A 13,360-nucleotide genomic window follows, 5' to 3' on the forward strand; every position below is an offset into this window, starting at 1 on the left:
TTCCTTCCTTCCTTCCTTCCTTCCTTCCTTCCTTCCTTCCTTCCTTCTTTCTTTCTCTCTCTCTCTCTCTCTCTTTCTTTTTTTCAATACAGGGTTTCTCTGTGTGGCCTTGGCTGTCCTGAACTCACTTTGTAAATCAGGCTGGCCTTGAACTCACAGAGATCTGCTTGTCTCTGCCCAGGAGAGCTGGGACTAAAGCTGTGGGACACCACCAAGGGGCTATTCTTAACCCCTAACTAATTTCTCCAACCCATAAGATGATTTTTAAAACTGTCTGTGGCCATTCCAGCTCAGCAGTCTTTGCTGTGACTACTATAATACCTTGGATGTAGCTAGTGATTTCTTTATGTAACAGGCTAGCTACTGAGATCCTGTAAAGAGAATTTCCTGTCTGAAATGTGTTCTGTTACTGCTGATCTCAAGTGATAAATAGCATCCCACATCAGAAGGTGTCTTAGTTATGGTTTCCATTGCTGGGAAGTGACACCATGACCATGAAAACTCAGGAAAACATTTCATTGGGGCTGGCTTCTAGGTTGAGAAGTTTAGTCTGTTGTTGTCCTGGTGGGAAGCATGGCAGCAGACATGATATTGGAGAGGTAGACAGTAAACCACTATGCAGGCCTGGTTTGAGCTTCTGAGACTCAAAACCTGCCCCTTAGTGATGCACTCCCTCCAAAAAAGCCACACCTACTCCAACAAGGCCATACTTCCTCATAGTGTCATTTCTTATGGACCTATCTATGGAGGCCATTTTTATTCAAACCACCACATTGGCCCCCATAGGCTTATAGCCATATCATAATGCATAATGCTTTTAGTTCAACTTTAAAAGGTCCCATAGTCTATCACTGCCTCAAACTTGTTTAAAAGTTCAAATTTCAAAGTATCTTCTGAGTATCTTAAGAGTATCATGCAATCTTTTAACTGTAATCCCTTATAAAATCAAAATGAAAAAGCAGATTACATACTTCCAACATAAAATGGCACAGGATATACATTACTGTTCCACAAGTGAGGAAAGGGAGGTAATACTGGACCAAAGCAAGACCAAAACCAGTTAGGCAAATTCCAAACTCTGCATCTCTATGTCTGATGTCAAAGTGCTTTCAGATCTCCAACTCCTTTTACCTTTGTTAATCACACTAGACTTCTTTCTCTTGGGTCTGGTTCCACTCCCTGTTAGCAGCTTTCTTCGGCAGCTATTCCATGGCTCTGACATCTCCAACATTTTGGGGTCTCTAAGGTAATCCAGGCTTCACCTTCACAGCTTCATCCAGGCCTACATGCAGGAACACCCCTGACATACATGACTTCGGCAGCTTTCCTCAGTTGTGAAGGGAGAGTCCATGTCCCCTTTCTTCTATCCTCAACTCTAAAGTCTGAACCACGTGGCTGAAGCTACCAAGTTCTACTGCTTTCTGGGGCTGGAACATGGCCCCTCATTCAATTACATCTTCATCAGCTTTCTGCTTTCAATGGTTTCCTTCACTACCAAGCTTTGGTGTTCCAGAACTCACTCAATCTATAGATCAGGCTGGCCTCAAACTCAAAGATCAACCTGCCTCTGCCTCCAGAGTGCTGGAATTAAAGGCATGCACCACAGAAGGCAAGGATTTCTGAGTTGGTTTTGCCAATTTCTCAGCTTAGGGCAATACCTGAACTATGGATTTGTCATCAGTTGAAATAAATAAGCACAGTCTTTGTCAGTTGTGGAGAGTAAATGGGATTTTTATTTAATATTACAAGGGTTTGGCTTGTAGCATGGCCCACATTTGGAAGTCAGAGGACAACTTTGTGGAGTGGGTTCTCTACAGCTTTAGCTGAGCTCTGGGCATCATACTTAAATTTCTAGGCTTGTAGGCAAATATTCCCCCCCCCCCCCCCCCGAACCATCTCTGCAGTCCTTGATTTTTCAAAAATTTCTTTACTTTATATAAAGACAAGGTGTCTTGTGTTCCAGGCTGGCTGTAGCTGAGGATGACCTTGAACTCCTAATTCTTCTGTCTCCACCTCCCAAATTCTGGGATTACAGACATATGCTATCACCATCGCCCCTGGTTCAAAGATGAAATGTGCAAAGTGTCTACTCAGTAGTACAGCAACATTACTGTTCTTATTCCTTTTAGAGAATGAATGCAGAATGCATCAAAGACAGCACCTGAAGTGAACTCTTAAGTCTCTCTCCCCTTGACATTGCCTGGAGAAGGGAAAAGAAGTCTCTCTCTCTCTCTCTTTCTCTCTCTCTCTCTCTCTCTCTGTGTGTGTGTGTGTGTGTGTGTGTGCACCCGCGTGCGCGCGTGTGTGTTTAGAAGAGGAGTATCTGTAAAACTGTAATTATGACTGCAGTCTCTGAAGAGGTTGGACCTGTTTGGAGTTTCAGGACCTGTTTACCAAGGTTGGAGAGAAAACAACAGGCATGTGGCCCACAGATGTTGGCAATCTTGAGGAGGGAGGTGGAGAGGAGGAAGAAGAAGGCCTGCCTTTTGAGGAAAGGCCTAAGAAAGTAGGCATGTTCTGCAACGTAGCTGCAAGGCAGCAGGAGTGGCGGGTGGAAAGTGACTGTTCGGAGGGCCAGGGGAGAAGATATTGCCTGTTAAGAAAGGGAAAGCATTCCCAAGAACAGATCATGAATGGCTTCTGGGGAATGCTCCGAAGGCCCTGGGCTTGGGGCTAACGACTATAAGTCATCAGCATAGCACAACCTGCTCCCACATTTGGGTGAGTTTGGCCGACTTTTCTCACACATGCTCTATTGGTTAGATGACACCAGTGTGGGAAAGGGCTTCCAGTCTTTCTCTGTCACCTCGTTTCTTATAGGTCAATTCGATGCAGCTCTGTCCCGCCACTGCTCTCTGGGTCACATGCGCCTTTCAGGGCTGAGGAGGCTGCCCTCGAACTTGAGCAGAAGTGCCCCTCCCAAGGAATAGTAGGATGAAGGTGCATACCACTGCATCTAGCAAGTGAAGATTATTTTTAGAGCACTTTCTCCATGCTATGTGATTTGCATGTATGTACTCAATCCGTCCATCAAAAACCCCATAAAGTAAATATTACCTTTTGTCTCACAGATGAGGAAAGACACATACAAGTGTATAAGCACAGGATGTGGTATGGTGCAGGAGCACTGTATCTGATCCCCCAAAACAAACAGCCCCCCATTCATACATCTGACAAAAGAATTGATACCTAGAATATGAATGAATGAAAAGACATAACTAAACAAAATGCTTCCATTAAAAATGGGCAAATGACATGAATGAATTAACCAAATTGATGAGTAGACAGTAATCAGAATGTGTGCAAATGGACAACAAATTATAACTTACCTTACAATTTTTTTTTTACTTCCTTAGATTTATAGACTGCTTTGATGTATGTTTCTAGTATTCCACACACGTATTTTTATCTTATTAAAACTTTATTGGGAAGAACTCACAAATACAAAAGTTATGCTGTGAAATCATCCAGACCCAAAGTTTACGCATCTCAGTGAACCTTCATACAGTAAAACCAGCCATTCTAAAGCTGCAGAACAACACATTAGATCTCACACTTTACTATCACTTCTACTTTTATGCACTTACCCACCAAACCAAAGCAAAAAAACTGGAACATCCATGACAAAGTTTAAAGTAGAAGAACCTCTGTAGTCATAACTTGTACCCGCATTCAGTCCTTACTCAAATTATATTGTAGCCACATGTACATGTATATATACATACATACAAACTATAGATTAGGAACCACATGAGTGGCTTTGAGATTGTATGATCTCAATAGTATACATTCTAACTCCATCCATTTTCCTGAAAAATTGTGATTTAATTTTTCTTTAGAGCCGAGAAGTATTCTACTTTATCTGTGTACCAGATTTTTACTATCCATTATCTTTTGAACAACTAGGTTGGTTCACATTTTCTTACTACAGTGAATAGGACAGCAATAAACACGGGTGTGTAGGTATCTCTATGGTAGAGTATGAAGTTCTCTATGTACAGCCCCAGGATTGGTTTAGATGCATCATATGGTAGATGTTTTAATTTTTTTTTGGGGGGGGAGGGACTTCTCAACTGGCTTCCCTAATGGCTGTATCAATTTGTGCCTCCCTCAGCTAGTGAAGAAGGGCTCCTCTTTCTCCACATCTCCTCCAACACTTGTCAGATTTCTTTAAAAAATACTTTAACTAGAGGATCTGTGTATCTCTGTGTGGGTATGTGGATGTAAGTGAAGATGCTCACAGAGGCCAGAATGTGCTGGATCTCCTGGAGCTAGAGCAGCAGGTAATTGTGATCTGCCTGACCTGGGTACTGGGCCTGAACTCTGGTCCTCTGTAAGAAGAGTGGAACACTCTAAGCTCCTGAGCCATACTGCCTGATTTCTTGTTCTTGATAACAGAAATTATGACTGGGGTGAGATGGTGTTTCAAAAATTTAACTTGTATTTCCCTGATGGCTAGGGATAATGAACACTTTTAAAACTAGTTATTAGCTCTCTGTGTTTGTTTCTGAAAACTGTCTATTCATTTCACTAGTTCATTTGTTGACCAGTAGTTATTTCCTCACTATTTAATTTCTGCAGTTTTTGGTGAGTCATGGAAATTATATATTCTTGTCTGAAGAGTAGCTGTAAAGACTCTCTCCCATTCTACATGCTATGTGCTCTTCTGGGAGTTTTTAGAAGCATTCTATTCTCATGTAGTCTCATCTGGTGATTCTAGGGGCTAGTTTCCATACTACTGGTTTTCAGTTCAGAAAGTTCTTACCTACCCTAATGTCTTAAACAACACTCCCTATGCTTTCTTCTAGAAGTTTCAATATTTTGGACTTTAAATTAAGGTCTTTGATCCATTTTGGATTGAATTTTTGGTGAAAGATTTGAATTTAATTTCATTTTCCCCCTCTGATGGTAGATATCCAGTTTCGCCGGCACCATTTGTTGAATAGGTAGAAGGAGTTTGAGTTAGGGGCAAGAGATTTTGTTCCTGTGGCTTCACTGGCTTGGGTACGTGTTGGGCAGTGGAAGTGTACACCAAAGGCGAGGGCTCTGAGTCTTCTCACTTCATTAGTTAAGAGTGCACAAGGTCACAAGAGATGTAAAGCAGCGAGGGGCAGAGAGTCACAGATGCTGGGAGCAGGAAGTCCCAAGTCTTCTAACTTTTTCAGCTTGAGTGCACACGAGTGGGGGGAAGTGTGCTGTGGGCGCAAGAGATCTGGAGTCCTCTATCCCCTCCAGCTGTCATGTTCACATGGCACGCCTCGACCAAACTTATAATACTAATACCTCTCAAACTATTCTACAAAATAGAAAGGAAAGGAACACTGCCAAATTGGTTATATGAAGCAAATATTATTCTGTTACCAAAAGTAAAAAAGACAACAAAAACTACTGACCAATTTCCCTCATGAACAGAGAAATTTTGGGAGGAGTTGGGGTAAGGGGACAAGCATGAGAATATTTAGAATGAAAATTTTCAGTTAAAAAATTCTCAACAAAATACTTGCAGATCAACTTCAAGAATACATTAAGAAGAAAGATCATAAATTATAGGTTGGTTCATCCTAGGGACCCAAGGTTGGTTTATTCCACTCAATTCAACAAATGTGATATGCCATGTAAATGACCTTAAGAATTTGTACAAAAAACAAAAAAGGCATTTGGTAATGTTCAACTTGTCTCTGCTCGCTAGTTTTATGTCAACTTGCACAAGCCAAGAATACTTCAGTTGAGAAAATGTCTTCATCAGAATGGCCTATGATACATTTCCTTGATGGATGATTGATGTAAGGGGTCTAGCTCACTATGTGGAGGGGGTGACACCCTGGGCTGATGGTTCTGGGAACCAAAAGAAAGTAATCTGAGAAAATCACAGGGAGCAAGCCAGTAAGCAGCACTCCTCCATAGCTTCTGCATCAGTTCCTGACCCCAGATTCCTGCCCTGATTTCCCTGGATAATGGACTACAATTTGTCAAATTAAATAAGCCCTTTATTTCACAAGTTAATTTTGGTCGTGGTGTTCTATCACAGCAATAGAGAACCCAACTAACAAAATCCTTTCATGATAAAAGATCTGGAGAGATTAGGAATAGGTAGACTATACCTCAGAACAATAAAACTATATACAACAAACCTATAGTTTATACTAAATGAGAAAATGAGAGCATATCTCCTAAAATCCAGAACATGACATGAGTAACCATTCTCTCCACTCTTATTCAATATAGTGCTCAAAGTCTTTGCAGAGTAATAAGACAGGAAAATATAAGTTACACAAAGGAAGAAGTCCAAGTATCTCCATTTGCAGAACCCAAGATTTTGCACTTAAAAGACTCTATTAGAAAGCTCTTCAATCTAGCAAACATTGTCAGTAAAGTTTTAGGATACAAAATCAACATACAAAAAAAAAAAAAGAGTAGTTCTCCATATAGACCAATAAATTTTTTATGAGAGAAAAAAAAGCTATTAATAATAGCTTAGAAAAGAATAAAAAAGGGAGAAACCTAACCAAGGAAGTGAAACCTCTACAATGTAAACTAACACACTGAACAACAAGAAGAACCAGACAATGGAAAGATTTTCAACACTCTTGGTTTGACAAAATCCATACTGTAAAATGGCTATATCACCAAAGTATTCTACAGATCCAACATAATACCCATCAAATTATGAAATTCGTTATAGAGCTAGAAAAAAAATCCACAAGTTCATATGGAAACACAAAAGATCACAGAAAGAACACTGCTGGAAATATCATAGCACGACTTCAAATTATATTACAAAGCCAAACTAACAATGACAGCATGGTACTGGCACAGAAACAAACCTGCAGAACAATGGGATAGAATAGAGGAAACAGAAATAAACCTACCTGGGTATGAAGATTGTCTCAATTATTGATGTGGGAGGACTCAGCCCACTGTCCACAGCAGTTGGTCCTGGATTGTAATGAGAAAGCTACCGGGAGCATGGGTTTGAGTGAGTCAGCCAGCAAGAAGGGTTACTTCATGATGTTTTCTGCAAGTTCTTGCTTGACTTCCTGTCCGCACTCCTTCAGTGATGTACCATGGAAGTATAAGTCAAATAAATCTTTTTTTCCTCCAAGTTGCTTTTGGTCAGAGGTTTTGTTTTTGTTTTTTAATCACAGCAATGAAATGGAAACTAGTTGTCCATCATAACTATAGGTGTAAGACTCTATTGGAGAACATACCACTCACACTGGACACAGGACATAGTGAAACCAACCTCACTGACCAGAAAACCCTTCCAGTTGGCTAGCTTCCAGAATACTGGAAGGCAAACCATAAACTATTGGGGAAGAAAAGACATCAATGGTCTTGTCCATCACTGTGCTCTACATCCTACAAAATGGATTTTCTTGGCAAGATGTGCCCAGTGGTACAATAGTGGCATGATGGTTAAGTAAACAACTCTTTTCTGATTTGATTTGAGGCCTGTGTCTGATACTGTAAATCTTGTAAAAAGCTGATGACTGGGGAGATCATACATCTTAGTGGTGAACCTACTATTGTTTGCTAAGTGGTCATGTCATCAAACTGCCATTTAAATACTTATTTTTATACCCATAAATCTCTGTTGCTCTTAATTATAGTCAGAGAAGGATGTTTTTTTTTCCCCCCAGTGGCTAGTATAATGCCAAGGCTCATAACTGATCAAAATTCTAAGTATAAGTGAGTGTTCAGTTGTAGAGAAATCTGTATTAGCCTAACCCCATCCAAGTCTTAGGAAACAGTAGAGAAGAGGGATAGGAAGGAAAGTAAGGGCCAGACGATTGGGAGAAGAACTATGAAATGCTCCTGGACATGGCATGGGTGGTGCACACATCCACTCACAGCAGCAGTGACTGCTTGCAGAATACTTTGCTCAAGATCGAGCGGTCAAAATTCCAGCATGGCTGGGGCGTGGGGTCTCCATTCCACCCTTAGCAGAGGATTTGATAACTACAGAGGGAAGGATAGTCACTCTCTCTTGGAAACATGGCTCGTGGTAACGGGTCTATATTCATTGGATGGCCCCATACTGGGCATATGCGTAGAACCGAATCTGTGATTATTATAAATCGAAGGGGGGAAAGACATGAAATTGGGAGCAACACGGGCCAAGGGCAATAAGGGATGGAAGGAGATAGTGGTGGCTGGATATGACCCAAACATATTGAATATGTGGCTGAAGAGATGGCAGCAGGGTTAAGAGCACTTGTTCTTGCGTAAGATCTGACTTTTGTCTGGTTACCACATAGCGGTACTCAAACATCTATAACTCCAGTTCCAGGGGATCTGACACCCTCTTCCGGCTGCCTCAGAACACCAGCCATACATGTGGTGCACATGCATAATTACAGGCAAAACACCTACATACATAAAATTAAATCTGGGAAAAGGTGAAAAGCACTGTCCATGTACTGGTAATTGGAGTAATCAAAGAAACACCAGAGAAGGGAACAGAAGCAGAGTGTCAGGGAAGGACCTTGATAGAGTCCAGACAAGAACTAATAAATAAGAGTTGTTAAGTTTCATATACCACATACTCATCTAGCTCTCACTTCCTCTGTCCCATCTGTTTAACTTGTAAGGTCATTTTGGCAGGGAAACTTGGCCTTTCCCTGTTCTTACTCTACATTGTGTTTTCCTTTTCCTCTCTTCTTAGCCTTTCCTTTTTCTTAAAATTTTTTTTTTTCTTTTAAAGATTTACTGGTGCTTTGCCTGCATGTATGTCTGTGTGTGGATGCCGGATCACTTTGAACTGGAGTTACAGACAGTTGTGTGCTGACACATGGGTTCTGGGAATTGAATCTCAGGTCCTCTGGGAGAGCAGCCAGTGCTTTTAACCACTGAGCCATCTCTCCAGCCCCTGCTTTTTCTTCTTCTAAAAAACATAATCTGATCTGGTTTACAAATGAGATATAAAAATGCAGTAAAAAAAATAAAGACTACTGTACTACCCATAACAATACAAAAGTATAAATAAAGGAAATATGAAATTGAAAATTAATAAAGATAAAACAATAACAGAAGGATAAAGTAAAAGAGGTAGCAGGGAAAGAAAGAAGCAAGATCAATAAAAAAAAAAAGTGTGAGCCAGAGGAAAAGAACAAGAGATAAAATCTGATTCCAAAACAAAAATAAAGAGCACCAAAAGTTGAAAACAGATATAAAATCAATACTAAAACTTCAAGATGGAGGAGAACAGTGAAGAGGAAAGAGAGAACCCTTCCCTGGTTTAATCCTGGTGCCCCCAGTCTTGGGTTTGGTTTCTAAATGGATGTTTGTTGTAGTTCCCCTCTGTTCCTCCTGTTGGTGCTTTATGTGGACTGGTCGTGAGTACCTAGCATCACAGTTCACTTAGAAGCTTTCTGCTGGCACAAAGCTTGTGCTGTGTGGCCTACTCAGGCTAGAGGTTCTGTGGTGTGTGTGTCAGAAAACATCCAAGCTGAAGTATTATTTTCTGAGAGCACTCAAAAGCAAGCGAAACCAATGGCACTGAATTCTACACTGAAGAGAGAGAATGGAGGGCACCCAGGGCTCATCATCTCAGTGTTGCCTTCAAATCTTTGTCCCATCCCTTCCCCCTGGCAGGAAACCTTGCTGGGGAAAGGAGAAAGTTGAAGGCTCAGATCCAAGGAGCTCAGAGGTCTCAGTTCTGAACAAAGTAATCCAATTACTGGGTTATGGACGAAGCTCTTGAGGGCATGCAACTCAAGGCTACAGACTTGAGGCTGTTTGCTTTAATATGCAGATGATGAAGCCACCCACATGACAGCTAAGATTGGTATTTTCCCAAAGAACCCAATGACCCTAACCAGCTGGAACTAAGTCTAAAGAGGTCTATGTTTCCTTTCTCTTCTAAACTTTTCTCTCCTACCTACGGTTGGGGGGTTGGGAGGGAGGTAGAGGCGTAAGGAAATCCAAATAAGAATTAAAAAACTAGTGTCTAAAGTTGTAAGTTACTAGGTACATGCTTTTTAAAATTTGTGTGCTGTTAAGTAAGATATTTCAAGCTCATTTCTTCTCGGAGGTATTACTTAGTGTAATATGAGTTAAAATTTGAAAGTAAGATTAGGGGTTCATATTCTTTCCAGTGAAATAATTTGGGAAGAAAATAATTTGGCCACCATTTAGGTATATGAGATGCTTTAAATATTTTTTTATAATTAGAGTTTTCAGTTCATACAATAATATTACTTCTTGAATAATGTAAATTCCTGACTTACTATGGTTTTGGAAATAGAACTGACTGAACATAGTGATGCAACCTGACTGTTAAGACCAGCACTTGATGTGGCTACAGCAGGAGGATCACAAAATAAAGACCAACAATAAAGGCCAACCTGGTCTACAAAGAGAAAAAAAAAAAATGAATTATGGAGGAAGGAAATGAAGTGACGGTGCTGTAAGACCAGCACCTGCAAGAAAAATTCTTAAGAGAATGTTGAGAACAATGACTAGAGACTCCTAGCAAATACTTACTTACTACTATTACTGCTAATAAGAGTGGTGATTACTAACATGTAGACATGAAATATTTCCAAAGTTCTAAGTACTATTCAGATTTTGGTATGTAAGTTCTGCTGTCTTTATTAATAGTTGGGGGTGCAGGGGTGCTTGTACCCACTGAAAAGCACTAGGAGAACCAGGAATGTTAATCACTTAGGTGTCCCCTTGATGAAGACAAAATCAAATAACTGTGTTCCATCCAGAAAGTGGAATGAAGGTTGTTAACGACCTGGTGATATTTTTGCCATCGATGGAAGCAGACCTCACCCAACCACCAGGGTTTCATTCTGATCTCCTCTCCTGGTTCATTTCCCTGCATGATGCCTGCACAGACCTCTCATATTACCATATGATCTTTTAAGCCAAAAATGTCTGTTACTTTATAAGAAGACTCCCCTGAAACATCCCACGGAAACATTCTTCTCAGTGTTGCCTTCAAATGTTGTCACAGAAAACTACCTTCAGATCCCCCCCTTTTTTTTGTTTGAAATCTTTATTTCAATCAACTGCAATTTGATTTTATTGTTTTTTTAAAAGGTTTTAATTTTTTTCAATTTATTCATTTTATATCCTGATTGTAGGCCCCTCCCTCATTTCCTCCTGGTCCCTCCCTTCCTTTCCTACCTATTCCCTTCCCCTAGTCCACTGAAAGAAGTCCTCCTCTGCTGCCATCTGACCCTAGCTTATCAAGTCTCATCAGGACTGCATTGATCCTCTTCCTCTGTGGCTTGGGAAGGCTTCATCGACAGAGGGAAGTGATCAAAGAGCAGGCAACTGAAAGCATGACAGAGACAGCCCCTGCTCCCGTTACTCAAGGGACCCACATGGAGATTGAGCTGCCTATCTGAGCTGGGGGGGGGGGTGTCTATGTCCTCTCTATGCATGGTCTTTGGTTGGTGCAGCAGTCTCTGCAGGTCCCCCTGGTCTCATATATTTTGGCTTTGTTGGTCTCCTTGTGGAGCTTCTGTCCCGTCTGGGTCTATGACCCTCCCCCCCCTTCTTCCATAAGATTCCCTGGGTTCTGCCCAAAGTTTGGCTGTGAGTCTCAGCATCTGCTTTGATCCTGTTGAGTGGAGCCTTTCAGAGGACCTCTATGGTAGGCTCCTGTCCTGTTTCCTCTCTTCCACCACTTCCAGTGTCTATCCTGTTTGCTCTTCTGAATGAGAACTAAGCACCGTCCCTAGGGTGGTCCTTGTTTAGCTTCTTTAGAACCATAGATTTTAGTATGTTTATCCTATATTATATGGCTAATATCTGCTTATGAGTATATAACATGCATGTCTTTCTGGTTCTGGTTTACCTCACTTAGGATGATCTTTTCTAGTTCCATCCATTTGCCTACAAATTTCATGATTCCTTGTTTTTAATACCTGAGTAGCAACAGTATTCCATTGTGTAAATGAGACACAATTTCTGTATCCATTCTTCCACTGATAGACATCTAGGTTGTTTCCAGATTCTGGCTATTATAAATAAAGCTGCTAAGAAATTGAAGAAAATATCAGAAGATGAGAAGATCTCCCATGCTCTTGGTTTGGTGGGATTAGTAAAAATGGCCATCATACCAAAAGCAATCTACAGATTCAATGCAATTCCTATCAAAATACCAACACAATTCTTTTTAAAGATTTATTTATTTTACACCGTTCTGCCTGCATGTATGCCTGCATATCAGAAAAGGGCACCAGATCTCATTATAGATGGTCCTGAGACACCATGTGGTTGCTGGGAATTGAACTCAGGACCTCTGGGAAAGCAGCCAGTGCTTCTAACCTCTGAGCTATCTCTCCAGCCCCCAACACATTCTTTTTTTAAATTTAAATTTTATTTTATTACACTTTATTCACTTTGTATCCCCCCCATAAGCCCCTCCCTCCTCCCCTCCCAGTCTCACCCTCCCTTCCCCTTCTTCACACATGCCCCTCCCCAAGTCCACTGATAAGGGAGGTTCTCCTCTCCTTCCTTCTGATCTTAGTCTATCAGATCACATCAGGAGTGGCTGCATTGTCATCTTCTGTGGCCTGGTAAGGCTGCTCCCCCCTTAGGGGGAGGTGATCAAAGAGCAGGCCAATCAGATTATGTCAGAGGCAGTCCCTCTTCCCATTACTATGTAACCCACTTGGACACTAAACTGCCATGGGCTACATCTTTGCAGGGGTTCTAGGTTATCTTCATGCATGGTACTTGGTTGGAGTATGAGTCCCTGGGAAGACCCCTGTGTTCAAATTTTCTGGTTCTGTTGCTCTCCTTGTGGGGTTCCTGTCCTCTCCAGATCTTACTATTTCCCACTTCTTACATAAGATTCCATGCACTCTGCCCAACAGTTGGCCATAAGTCTCAGCATCTGCTTTGACAGTCTGCAGGGCAGAGCCTTTCAGAGGCCCTCTGTTGCAGGTACCTAGGTTGTTTCCTGTTTTCTTCTACTAAAATCTGTACATCTAAAGAAACTAATCAAGAGAGAGGACCCTGACTAAAACGCTCAATCCCTATCCCAAAAGCCAACACAATTTTTTACAGACCTCAACAGAAACTTCACATAGAAAAAAACAAAACAAAACAAAACAAAAAACCAAGAAGAGCTAAAACAATCTTGTACAATAAAAGATCTTCTGGAGGTATCTCCATACCTGATCTCAAGCTGTACTATAGGGCAACAGTAATAAAAACTACATGGCACTGGCACAGAAATAGACTGGTGGATCAATGGAATAGAATCGTAGACTCAGATATAAACCCACACACCTACAGACACCTGACTTTAGACAAAGATGCCAAAACCATATAATGGCAAAAAAAAATAGAACCTTTAATGGTGCTGGTCTAACTAAATGTCCACACATAAAAAAAA

The sequence above is a fragment of the Psammomys obesus genome, unplaced genomic scaffold (genome assembly GCF_907164565.1).
Source record: "Psammomys obesus unplaced genomic scaffold, mPsaObe1.curated_primary_1811, whole genome shotgun sequence".
NCBI classification, from domain to species: domain Eukaryota; kingdom Metazoa; phylum Chordata; class Mammalia; order Rodentia; family Muridae; genus Psammomys; species Psammomys obesus.